Below are 13,719 nucleotides of genomic sequence, written 5' to 3'. Positions count from 1 at the left end.
ATTTTGCATCGTTCTTCGTAAAGAAAACTACCGCAATCAACAGCCAGATTTCTACACCAGCATAACCCCATTTTTCTCCTCTGTCTGAAAATGATGTTTCCAAGGTCATTGGTTACAACCACCCTACCACTGGATTCCATCCCCACCCATCTCCTCCATGCCATCTCTCCAGCAGTTGTGCCTGGTCTGACCCACATCATCAACTCTTTGCTCACCACTGGGACATTTCCCAATGCGTTCAAAGAGGACTGCATCACACCGCTACTGAAGAAACCCACTCTCAACCTTACACTGCTAGAACACTACAGGCCGGTGTAGTGTGTGAAAATGCATATCTTCCGTCAAAATGTAGATGATCGATTTTAACCTCTAATTCTTTTCTGTATTCTTAAAAAAAAATCTTTTTACTTACCTCACTATTCTTAGCTTTGTATACTGTGCTAGGCTTTAATGGACTGGATTTAATTAACTTTTGCATTTTGTTGCCTATATTGCTATAATTGCTTCCAATGTTTCCTCGTCTGTAAGTCGCTTTGGATAAAAACGTCTGCTAAATGACTAAATGTAAATTTAATGAAATGTGTAATGTCATGTGTAATGTGTAGTGTGTGGCCTTGAAATTTTAGCATGTCTACGTAATCATGAATAAATGCTTCTTGAGACACACAGTGTTGCTTCTTTGCATGCATCAAACGAATTGTTTCTGGCTATATGCATCCATGCATCAGTTTGAGAGGGGTGAAAATGGGACACTTGGGTGAAACAAAACTGCCCCAAAAGTACCCCCACCCACTTTAAATACATTTTTTTCTAAGTCAATTTGGAACATTTCTCAGATCCGATTTGAAATTATCAAAACTTCTTGTTCAATCCTTACATCCTTGTGTCACTTGTGCACATCAAACAAGCATTTCCTCATTTCTTTGAACAAGTTGCAAATGCTTTGGTACATCCATGCAAGTGAATATGACACATTTCTGTGCAGCTTCCTACATTATCAATTGCTTATGTCATGTTGATCAAAATGCATTATAATGGGTCTCTGTTGAATAGTATAATCCCCCATGACATTTAAGCACTAGTTTTACAATATACAGTAAGTATACTTCAAGTAAACAGTGGCATTTTATTTTACTCAATTTAGTGTTTTGCATTTCTATATTCTTTCCACATAGGATTGCAAGACAACTTCAATGTGTTGCAGACGGCCCCTTTTCACAACTAAACAGTCTTTTGGCACTCTCTACAGGGATCTCATCAGGATTCCCTCCCTCCTGCTTTTCCTCTGCTGTCTTGTCTGCACTCCCCCCCTCTGAGGAGCTCTCTCTTTTGAATACCAACAGTGCCACAGACACTGTGTTCCACGCTTACATCCTGCTTGGACAACCTATGCCCTCCTACATCTGGACCAGCCCGTGCATCCCTGTCTGCCCCCTGGTTATCGGATGTACCACGTGAGCATCGCACCAGCCTCCAGTCAGCTGAGAGAAAATGGCCCAAGTCAAAAGACCATACTGACCTCTCTCTCTACCAGTCTCTTCTCTCTACTTTCTCTGTTGACGTCACCTCTGCAAAAACTGATTATAACCACTCAAAGATCAGCAACTCTCCTGACTCTCACACACTCTTAAAAACCTTCTCTGCTCTCCTCTGTCCACCTGCTCCCACACCTTCATCGGAGTTAACGGCTAATGATTTTGCATCGTTCTTCGTAAAGAAAACTACCGCCATCAACAGCCAGATTTCTACACCACCATCACCCGCCTTTTCTCCTCTGTCTGAAAATGATGTTTCCAAGGTCATTGGTTCCAACCACCCTACCACCTGCCCACTGGATTCCATCCCCACCCATCTCCTCCATGCCATCTCTCCAGCAGTTGTGCCTGGTCTGACCCACATGATCAACTCTTTGCTCACCACTGGGACATTTCCCACTGCGTTCAAAGAGGACTGCGTCACACCGCTACTGAAGAAACCCACTCTCAACCTTACACTGCTAGAACACTACAGGCCGGTGTAGTGTGTGAAAATGCATATCTTCCGTCAAAATGTAGATGACCGATTTTAACCTCTAATTCTTTTCTGTCTTCTTAAAAAAAATGTTTTTTAGTTACCTCACTATTCTTAGCTTTGTATACTGTGCTAGGCTTTAATGGACTGGATTTAATTAACTTATGCATTTTGTTGCCTATATTGCTATAATTGCTTCCAATGTTTCCTCGTCTGTAAGTCGCTTTGGATAAAAACGTCTGCTAAATGACTAAATGTAAATTTAATGAAATATGTAATGTCATGTGTAATGTGTAGTGTGTGGCCTTGAAATTTTAGCATGTCTACGTAATCATGAATAAATGCTTCTTGAGACACACAGTGTTGCTTCTTTGCATGCATCAAACGAATTGTTTCTGGCTATATGCATCCATGCATCAGTTTGAGAGGGGTGGAAATGGGACACTTGGGTGAAACAAAACTGCCCCAAAAGTACCCCCACCCACTTTAAATACAGTTTTTTCTAAGTCAATTTGGTACATTTCTCAGATCCGATTTGAAATTATCAAAACTTCTTGTTCAATCCTTACATCCTTGTGTCACTTGTGCACATCAAACAAGCATTTCCTCATTTCTTTGAACAAGTTGCAAATGCTTTGGTACATCCATGCAAGTGAATATGACACATTTCTGTGCAGCTTCCTACATTATCAATTGCTTATGTCATGTTGATCAAAATGCATTATAATGGGTCTCTGTTGAATAGTATAATCCCCCATGACATTTAAGCACTAGTTTTACAATATACAGTAAGTATACTTCAAGTAAACAGTGGCATTTTATTTTACTCAATTTAGTGTTTTGCATTTCTATATTCTTTCCACATAGGATTGCAAGACAACTTCAATGTGTTGCAGACGGCCCCTTTTCACACCTAAACAGTCTTTTGGCACTCTCTACAGGGATCTCATCAGGATTCCCTCCCTCCTGCTTTTCCTCTGCTGTCTTGTCTGCACTCCCCCCCTCTGAGGAGCTCTCTCTTTTGAATACCAACAGTGCCACAGACACTGTGTTCCACGCTTACATCCTGCTTGGACAACCTATGCCCTCCTACATCTGGACCAGCCCGTGCATCCCTGTCTGACCCCTGGTTATCGGATGTACCACGTGAGCATCGCACCAGCCTCCAGTCAGCTGAGAGAAAATGGCCCAAGTCAAAAGACCATACTGACCTCTCTCTCTACCAGTCTCTTCTCTCTACTTTCTCTGTTGACGTCACCTCTGCAAAAACTGATTATAACCACTCAAAGATCAGCAACTCTCCTGACTCTCACAAACTCTTAAAAACCTTCTCTGCTCTCCTCTGTCCACCTGCTCCCACACCTTCATCGGAGTTAACGGCTAATGATTTTGCATCGTTCTTCGTAAAGAAAACTACCGCCATCAACAGCCAGATTTCTACACCACCATCACCCGCCTTTTCTCCTCTGTCTGAAAATGATGTTTCCAAGGTCATTGGTTCCAACCACCCTACCACCTGCCCACTGGATTCCATCCCCACCCATCTCCTCCATGCCATCTCTCCAGCAGTTGTGCCTGGTCTGACACACATGATCAACTCTTTGCTCACCACTGGGACATTTCCCACTGCGTTCAAAGAGGCCTGCGTCACACCGCTACTGAAGAAACCCACTCTCAACCTTACACTGCTAGAACACTACAGGCCGGTGTAGTGTGTGAAAATGCATATCTTCCGTCAAAATGTAGATGACCGATTTTAACCTCTAATTCTTTTCTGTCTTCTTAAAAAAAATGTTTTTTAGTTACCTCACTATTCTTAGCTTTGTATACTGTGCTAGGCTTTAATGGACTGGATTTAATTAACTTATGCATTTTGTTGCCTATATTGCTATAATTGCTTCCAATGTTTCCTCGTCTGTAAGTCGCTTTGGATAAAAACGTCTGCTAAATGACTAAATGTAAATTTAATGAAATATGTAATGTCATGTGTAATGTGTAGTGTGTGGCCTTGAAATTTTAGCATGTCTACGTAATCATGAATAAATGCTTCTTGAGACACACAGTGTTGCTTCTTTGCATGCATCAAACGAATTGTTTCTGGGTATATGCATCCATGCATCAGTTTGAGAGGGGTGGAAATGGGACACTTGGGTGAAACAAAACTGCCCCAAAAGTACCCCCACCCACTTTAAATACAGTTTTTTCTAAGTCAATTTGGTACATTTCTCAGATCCGATTTGAAATTATCAAAACTTCTTGTTCAATCCTTACATCCTTGTGTCACTTGTGCACATCAAACAAGCATTTTCTCATTTCTTTGAACAAGTTGCAAATGCTTTGGTACATCCATGCAAGTGAATATGACACAATTCTGTGCAGATTCCTACATTATCAATTGCTTATGTCATGTTGATCAAAATGCATTATAATGGGTCTCTGTTGAATAGTATAATCCCCCATGACATTTAAGCACTAGTTTTACAATATACAGTAAGTATACTTCAAGTAAACAGTGGCATTTTATTTTACTCAATTTAGTGTTTTGCATTTCTATATTCTTTCCACATAGGATTGCAAGACAACTTCAATGTGTTGCAGACGGCCCCTTTTCACACCTAAACAGTCTTTTGGCACTCTCTACAGGGATCTCATCAGGATTCCCTCCCTCCTGCTTTTCCTCTGCTGTCTTGTCTGCACTCCCCCCCTCTGAGGAGCTCTCTCTTTTGAATACCAACAGTGCCACAGACACTCTGTGTTCCACGCTTACATCCTGCTTGGACAACCTATGCCCTCCTACATCTGGACCAGCCCGTGCATCCCTGTCTGCCCCATGGTTATCGGATGTACCACGTGAGCATCGCACCAGCCTCCAGTCAGCTGAGAGAAAACGGCCCAAGTCAAAAGACCATACTGACCTCTCTCTCTACCAGTCTCTTCTCTCTACTTTCTCCGTTGACGTCACCTCTGCAAAAACTGATTATAACCACTCGAAGATCAGCAACTCTCCTGACTCTCACACACTCTTAAAAACCTTCTCTACTCTCCTCTGTCCGCCTGCTCCCACACCTTCATCGGAGTTAACGGCTTATGATTTTGCATCGTTCTTCGTAAAGAAAACTACCGCCATCAACAGCCAGATTTCTACACCACCATCACCCGCCTTTCTCCTCTGTCTGAAAATGATGTTTCCAGGCAATTGGTTCCAACCACCCTACCACCTGCCCACTGGATTCCATCCCCACCCATCTCCTCCATGCCATCTCTCCAGCAGTTGTGCCTGGTCTGACCCACATGATCAACTCTTTGCTCACCACTGGGACATTTCCCACTGCGTTCAAAGAGGCCTGCATCACACTGCTACTGAAGAAACCCACTCTCAACCTTACACTGCTAGAACACTACAGGCCGGTGTAGTGTGTGAAAATGCATATCTTCCGTCAAAATGTAGATGACCGATTTTAACCACTAATTCTTTTCTGTCTTCTTAAAAAAAATTTTTTTTACTTACCTCACTATTCTTAGCTTTGTATACTGTGCTAGGCTTTAATGGACTGGATTTAATTAACTTATGCATTTTGTTGCCTATATTGCTATAATTGCTTCCAATGTTTCCTCGTCTGTAAGTCGCTTTGGATAAAAACGTCTGCTAAATGACTAAATGTAAATTTAATGAAATGTGTAATGTCATGTGTAATGTGTAGTGTGTGGCCTTGAAATTTCAGCATGTCTACGTAATCATGAATAAATGCTTCTTGAGACACACAGTGTTGCTTCTTTGCATCATCAAACGAATTGTTTCTGGCTATATGCATCCATGCATCAGTTTGAGAGGGGTGGAAATGGGACACTTGGGTGAAACAAAACTGCCCCAAAAGTACCCCCACCCACTTTAAATACAGTTTTTTCTAAGTCAATTTGGTACATTTCTCAGATCCGATTTGAAATTATCAAAACTTCTTGTTCAAGCCTTACATCCTTGTGTCACTTGTGCACATCAAACAAGCATTTTCTCATTTCTTTAAACAAGTTGCAAATGCTTTGGTACATCCATGCAAGTGAATATGACACAATTCTGTGCAGATTCCTACATTATCAATTGCTTATGTCATGTTGATCAAAATGAATTATAATGGGTCTCTGTTGAATAGTATAATCCCCCATGACATTTAAGCACTAGTTTTACAATATATACAGTAAGTATACTTCAAGTAAACAGTGGCATTTTATTTTACTCAATTTAGTGTTTTGCATTTCTATATTCTTTCCACATAGGATTGCAAGACAACTTCAATGTGTTGCAGACGGCCCCCTTCCACACCTAAACAGTCTTTTGGCACTCTCTACAGGGATCTCATCAGGATTCCCTCCCTCCTGCTTTTCCTCTGCTGTCTTGTCTGCACTCCCCCCCTCTGAGGAGCTCTCTCTTTTGAATACCAACAGTGCCACAGACACTCTGTGTTCCACGCTTACATCCTGCTTGGACAACCTATGCCCTCCTACATCTGGACCAGCCCGTGCATCCCTGTCTGCCCCCTGGTTATCGGATGTACCACGTGAGCATCGCACCAGCCTCCAGTCAGCTGAGAGAAAATGGCCCAAGTCAAAAGACCATACTGACCTCTCTCTCTACCAGTCTCGTCTCTCTACTTTCTCCGTTGACGTCACCTCTGCAAAAACTGATTATAACCACTCGAAGATCAGCAACTCTCCTGACTCTCACACACTCTTAAAAACCTTCTCTGCTCTCCTCTGTCCGCCTGCTCCCACACCTTCATCGGAGTTAACGGTTAATGATTTTGCATCGTTCTTCGTAAAGAAAACTACCGCCATCAACAGCCAGATTTCTACACCACCATCACCCGCCTTTTCTCCTCTGTCTGAAAATTATGTTTCCAAGGTCATTGGTTCCAACCACCCTACCACCTGCCCACTGGATTCCATCCCCACCCATCTCCTCCATGCCATCTCTCCAGCAGTTGTGCCTGGTCTGACCCACATCATCAACTCTTTGCTCACCACTGGGACATTTCCCACTGCGTTCAAAGAGGACTGCGTCACACCGCTACTGAAGAAACCCACTCTCAACCTTACACTGCTAGAACACTGAAGGCCGGTGTAGTGTGTGAAAATGCATATCTTCCGTCAAAATGTAGATGACCGATTTTAACCTCTAATTCTTTTCTGTCTTCTTAAAAAAAATGTTTTTTTAGTTACCTCACTATTCTTAGCTTTGTATACTGTGCTAGTCTTTAATGGACTGGATTTAATTAACTTATGCATTTTGTTGCCTATATTGCTATAATTGCTTCCAATGTTTCCTCGTCTGTAAGTCGCTTTGGATAAAAACGTCTGCTAAATGACTAAATGTAAATTTAATGAAATGTGTAATGTCATGTGTAATGTGTAGTGTGTGGCCTTGAAATTTTAGCATGTCTACGTAATCATGAATAAATGCTTCTTGAGACACACAGTGTTGCTTCTTTGCATGCATCAAAACGAATTGTTTCTGGCTATATGCATCCATGCATCAGTTTGAGAGGGGTGGAAATGGGACACTTGGGTGAAACAAAACTGCCCCAAAAGTACCCCCATCCACTTTAAATACAGTTTTTTCTAAGTCAATTTGGTACATTTCTCAGATCCGATTTGAAATTTTGAAAACTTCTTGTTCAATCCTTACATCCTTGTGTCACTTGTGCACATCAAACAAGCATTTTCTAATTTTTTTGAACAAGTTGCAAATGCTTTGGTACATCCATGCAAGTGAATATGACACAATTCTGTGCAGATTCCTACATTATCAATTGCTTATGTCATGTTGATCAAAATGAATTATAATGGGTCTCTGTTGAATAGTATAATCCCCCTTGATATTTAATCACTAGTTTTACAATATACAGTAAGTATACTTCAAGTAAACAGTGGCATTTTATTTTACTCAATTTAGTGTTTTGCATTTCTATATTCTTTCCACATAGGATTGCAAGACAACTTCAATGTGTGGCAGACGGCCCCTTTTCACACCTAAACAGTCTTTTTGGCACTCTCTACAGGGATCTCATCAGGATTCCCTCCCTCCTGCTTTTCCTCTGCTGTCTTGTCTGCACTCCCCCCCTCTGAGGAGCTCTCTCTTTTGAATACCAACAGTGCCACAGACACTCTGTGTTCCACGCTTACATCCTGCTTGGACAACCTATGCCCTCCTACATCTGGACCAGCCCGTGCATCCCTGTCTGCCCCCTGGTTATCGGATGTACCACGTGAGCATCGCACCAGCCTCCAGTCAGCTGAGAGAAAATGGCCCAAGTCAAAAGACCATACTGACCTCTCTCTCTACCAGTCTCTTCTCTCTACTTTCTCCGTTGACGTCACCTCTGCAAAAACTGATTATAACCACTCGAAGATCAGCAACTCTCCTGACTCTCACAAACTCTTAAAAACCTTCTCTGCTCTCCTCTGTCCGCCTGCTCCCACACCTTCATCGGAGTTAACGGCTAATGATTTTGCATCGTTCTTCGTAAAGAAAACTACCGCCATCAACAGCCAGATTTCTACACCACCATCACCCGCCTTTCTCCTCTGTCTGAAAATGATGTTTCCAGGTCATTGGTTCCAACCACCCTACCACCTGCCCACTGGATTCCATCCCCACCCATCTCCTCCATGCCATCTCTCCAGCAGTTGTGCCTGGTCTGACCCACATGATCAACTCTTTGCTCACCACTGGGACATTTCCCACTGCGTTTAAAGAGGCCTGCGTCACACCGCTACTGAAGAAACCCACTCTCAACCTTACACTGCTAGAACACTACAGGCCGGTGTAGTGTGTGAAAATGCATATCTTCCGTCAAAATGTAGATGACCGATTTTAACCACTAATTCTTTTCTGTCTTCTTAAAGAATTTTTTTTTTACTTACCTCACTATTCTTAGCTTTGTATACTGTGCTAGGCTTTAATGGACTGGATTAAATTAACTTATGCATTTTGTTGCCTATATTGCTATAATTGCTTCCAATGTTTCCTCGTCTGTAAGTCGCTTTGGATAAAAACGTCTGCTAAATGACTAAATGTAAATTAAATGAAATGTGTAATGTCATGTGTAATGTGTAGTGTGTGGCCTTGAAATTTTAGCATGTCTACGTAATCATGAATAAATGCTTCTTGAGACACACAGTGTTGCTTCTTTGCATGCATCAAACGAATTGTTTCTGGCTATATGCATCCATGCATCAGTTTGAGAGGGGTGGAAATGGGACACTTGGGTGAAACAAAACTGCCCCAAAAGTACCCCCATCCACTTTAAATACTGTTTTTTCTAAGTCAATTTGGTACATTTCTCAGATCCGATTTGAAATTTTGAAAACTTCTTGTTCAATCCTTACATCCTTGTGTCACTTGTGCACATCAAACAAGCATTTTCTCATTTCTTTGAACAAGTTGCAAATGCTTTGGTACATCCATGCAAGTGAATATGACACAATTCTGTGCAGATTCCTACATTATCAATTGCTTATGTCATGTTGATCAAAATGATTTATAATGGGTCTCTGTTGAATAGTATAATCCCCCTTGATATTTAATCACTAGTTTTACAATATACAGTAAGTATACTTCAAGTAAACAGTGGCATTTTATTTTGCTCAATTTAGTGTTTTGCATTTCTATATTCTTTCCACATAGGATTGCAAGACAACTTCAATGTGTTGCAGACGGCCCCTTTTCACACCTAAACAGTCTTTTTGGCACTATCTACAGGGATCTCATCAGGATTCCCTCCCTCCTGCTTTTCCTCTGCTGTCTTGTCTGCACTCCCCCCCTCTGAGGAGCTCTCTCTTTTGAATACCAACAGTGCCACAGACACTCTGTGTTCCACGCTTACATCCTGCTTGGACAACCTATGCCCTCCTACATCTGGACCAGCCCGTGCATCCCTCTCTGCCCCCTGGTTATCGGATGTAACAAACGTGAGCCTCGCACCAGCCTCCAGTCAGCTGAGAGAAAATGGCCCAAGTCAAAAGACCATACTGACCTCTCTCTCTACCAGTCTCTTCTCTCTACTTTCTCCGTTGACGTCACCTCTGCAAAAACGGATTATAACCACTCGAAGATCAGCAACTCTTCTGACTCTCACACACTCTTAAAAACCTTCTCTGCTCTCCTTTGTCAGCCTGCTCCCACACCTTCATCGGAGTTAACGGCTAATGATTTTGCATCGTTCTTCGTAAAGAAAACTACCGCCATCAACAGCCAGATTTCTACACCACCATCACCCGCCTTTTCTCCTCTGTCTGAAAATGATGTTTCCAAGGTCATTGGTTCCAACCACCCTACCACTGGATTCCATCCCAACCCATCTCCTCCATGCCATCTCTCCAGCAGTTGTGCCTGGTCTGACCCACATCATCAACTCTTTGCTCACCACTGGGACATTTCCCACTGCGTTCAAAGAGGCCTGCATCACACCGCTACTGAAGAAACCCACTCTCAACCTTACACTGCTAGAACACTACAGGCCGGTGTAGTGTGTGAAAATGCATATCTTCCGTCAAAATGTAGATGACCGATTTTAACCTCTAATTATTTTCTGTCTTCTTAAAAAAATTTTTTTTTACTTACCTCACTATTCTTAGCTTTGTATACTGTGCTAGGCTTTAATGGACTGGATTTAATTAACTTATGCATTTTCTTGCCTATATTGCTATAATTGCTTCCAATGTTTCCTCGTCTGTATGTCGCTTTGGATAAAAACGTCTGCTAAATGACTAAATGTAAATGTAATGAAATGTGTAATGTCATGTGTAATGTGTAGTATGTGGCCTTGAAATTTTAGCATGTCTACGTAATCATGAATAAATGCTTCTTGAGACACACAGTGTTGCTTCTTTGCATGCATCAAACGAATTGTTTCTGGCTATATGCATCCATGCATCAGTTTGAGAGGGGTGGAAATGGGACACTTGGGTGAAACAAAACTGCCCCAAAAGTACCCCCACCCACTTTAAATACAGTTTTTTCTAAGTCAATTTGGTACATTTCTCAGATCCGATTTGAAATTATCAAAACTTCTTGTTCAAGCCTTACATCCTTGTGTCACTTGTGCACATCAAACAAGCATTTTCTCATTTCTTTAAACAAGTTGCAAATGCTTTGGTACATCCATGCAAGTGAATATGACACAATTCTGTGCAGATTCCTACATTATCAATTGCTTATGTCATGTTGATCAAAATGAATTATAATGGGTCTCTGTTGAATAGTATAATCCCCCATGACATTTAAGCACTAGTTTTACAATATATACAGTAAGTATACTTCAAGTAAACAGTGGCATTTTATTTTACTCAATTTAGTGTTTTGCATTTCTATATTCTTTCCACATAGGATTGCAAGACAACTTCAATGTGTTGCAGACGGCCCCCTTCCACACCTAAACAGTCTTTTGGCACTCTCTACAGGGATCTCATCAGGATTCCCTCCCTCCTGCTTTTCCTCTGCTGTCTTGTCTGCACTCCCCCCCTCTGAGGAGCTCTCTCTTTTGAATACCAACAGTGCCACAGACACTCTGTGTTCCACGCTTACATCCTGCTTGGACAACCTATGCCCTCCTACATCTGGACCAGCCCGTGCATCCCTGTCTGCCCCCTGGTTATCGGATGTACCACGTGAGCATCGCACCAGCCTCCAGTCAGCTGAGAGAAAATGGCCCAAGTCAAAAGACCATACTGACCTCTCTCTCTACCAGTCTCGTCTCTCTACTTTCTCCGTTGACGTCACCTCTGCAAAAACTGATTATAACCACTCGAAGATCAGCAACTCTCCTGACTCTCACACACTCTTAAAAACCTTCTCTGCTCTCCTCTGTCCGCCTGCTCCCACACCTTCATCGGAGTTAACGGTTAATGATTTTGCATCGTTCTTCGTAAAGAAAACTACCGCCATCAACAGCCAGATTTCTACACCACCATCACCCGCCTTTTCTCCTCTGTCTGAAAATTATGTTTCCAAGGTCATTGGTTCCAACCACCCTACCACCTGCCCACTGGATTCCATCCCCACCCATCTCCTCCATGCCATCTCTCCAGCAGTTGTGCCTGGTCTGACCCACATCATCAACTCTTTGCTCACCACTGGGACATTTCCCACTGCGTTCAAAGAGGACTGCGTCACACCGCTACTGAAGAAACCCACTCTCAACCTTACACTGCTAGAACACTGAAGGCCGGTGTAGTGTGTGAAAATGCATATCTTCCGTCAAAATGTAGATGACCGATTTTAACCTCTAATTCTTTTCTGTCTTCTTAAAAAAAATGTTTTTTTAGTTACCTCACTATTCTTAGCTTTGTATACTGTGCTAGTCTTTAATGGACTGGATTTAATTAACTTATGCATTTTGTTGCCTATATTGCTATAATTGCTTCCAATGTTTCCTCGTCTGTAAGTCGCTTTGGATAAAAACGTCTGCTAAATGACTAAATGTAAATTTAATGAAATGTGTAATGTCATGTGTAATGTGTAGTGTGTGGCCTTGAAATTTTAGCATGTCTACGTAATCATGAATAAATGCTTCTTGAGACACACAGTGTTGCTTCTTTGCATGCATCAAAACGAATTGTTTCTGGCTATATGCATCCATGCATCAGTTTGAGAGGGGTGGAAATGGGACACTTGGGTGAAACAAAACTGCCCCAAAAGTACCCCCATCCACTTTAAATACAGTTTTTTCTAAGTCAATTTGGTACATTTCTCAGATCCGATTTGAAATTTTGAAAACTTCTTGTTCAATCCTTACATCCTTGTGTCACTTGTGCACATCAAACAAGCATTTTCTCATTTTTTTGAACAAGTTGCAAATGCTTTGGTACATCCATGCAAGTGAATATGACACAATTCTGTGCAGATTCCTACATTATCAATTGCTTATGTCATGTTGATCAAAATGAATTATAATGGGTCTCTGTTGAATAGTATAATCCCCCTTGATATTTAATCACTAGTTTTACAATATACAGTAAGTATACTTCAAGTAAACAGTGGCATTTTATTTTACTCAATTTAGTGTTTTGCATTTCTATATTCTTTCCACATAGGATTGCAAGACAACTTCAATGTGTGGCAGACGGCCCCTTTTCACACCTAAACAGTCTTTTTGGCACTCTCTACAGGGATCTCATCAGGATTCCCTCCCTCCTGCTTTTCCTCTGCTGTCTTGTCTGCACTCCCCCCCTCTGAGGAGCTCTCTCTTTTGAATACCAACAGTGCCACAGACACTCTGTGTTCCACGCTTACATCCTGCTTGGACAACCTATGCCCTCCTACATCTGGACCAGCCCGTGCATCCCTGTCTGCCCCCTGGTTATCGGATGTACCACGTGAGCATCGCACCAGCCTCCAGTCAGCTGAGAGAAAATGGCCCAAGTCAAAAGACCATACTGACCTCTCTCTCTACCAGTCTCTTCTCTCTACTTTCTCCGTTGACGTCACCTCTGCAAAAACTGATTATAACCACTCGAAGATCAGCAACTCTCCTGACTCTCACAAACTCTTAAAAACCTTCTCTGCTCTCCTCTGTCCGCCTGCTCCCACACCTTCATCGGAGTTAACGGCTAATGATTTTGCATCGTTCTTCGTAAAGAAAACTACCGCCATCAACAGCCAGATTTCTACACCACCATCACCCGCCTTTCTCCTCTGTCTGAAAATGATGTTTC

Source organism: Barbatula barbatula, assembly GCF_947034865.1.
Source record: "Barbatula barbatula genome assembly, chromosome: 2".
NCBI lineage: Eukaryota > Metazoa > Chordata > Actinopteri > Cypriniformes > Nemacheilidae > Barbatula > Barbatula barbatula.
Note: the sequence above shows the minus strand (reverse complement) of the source record.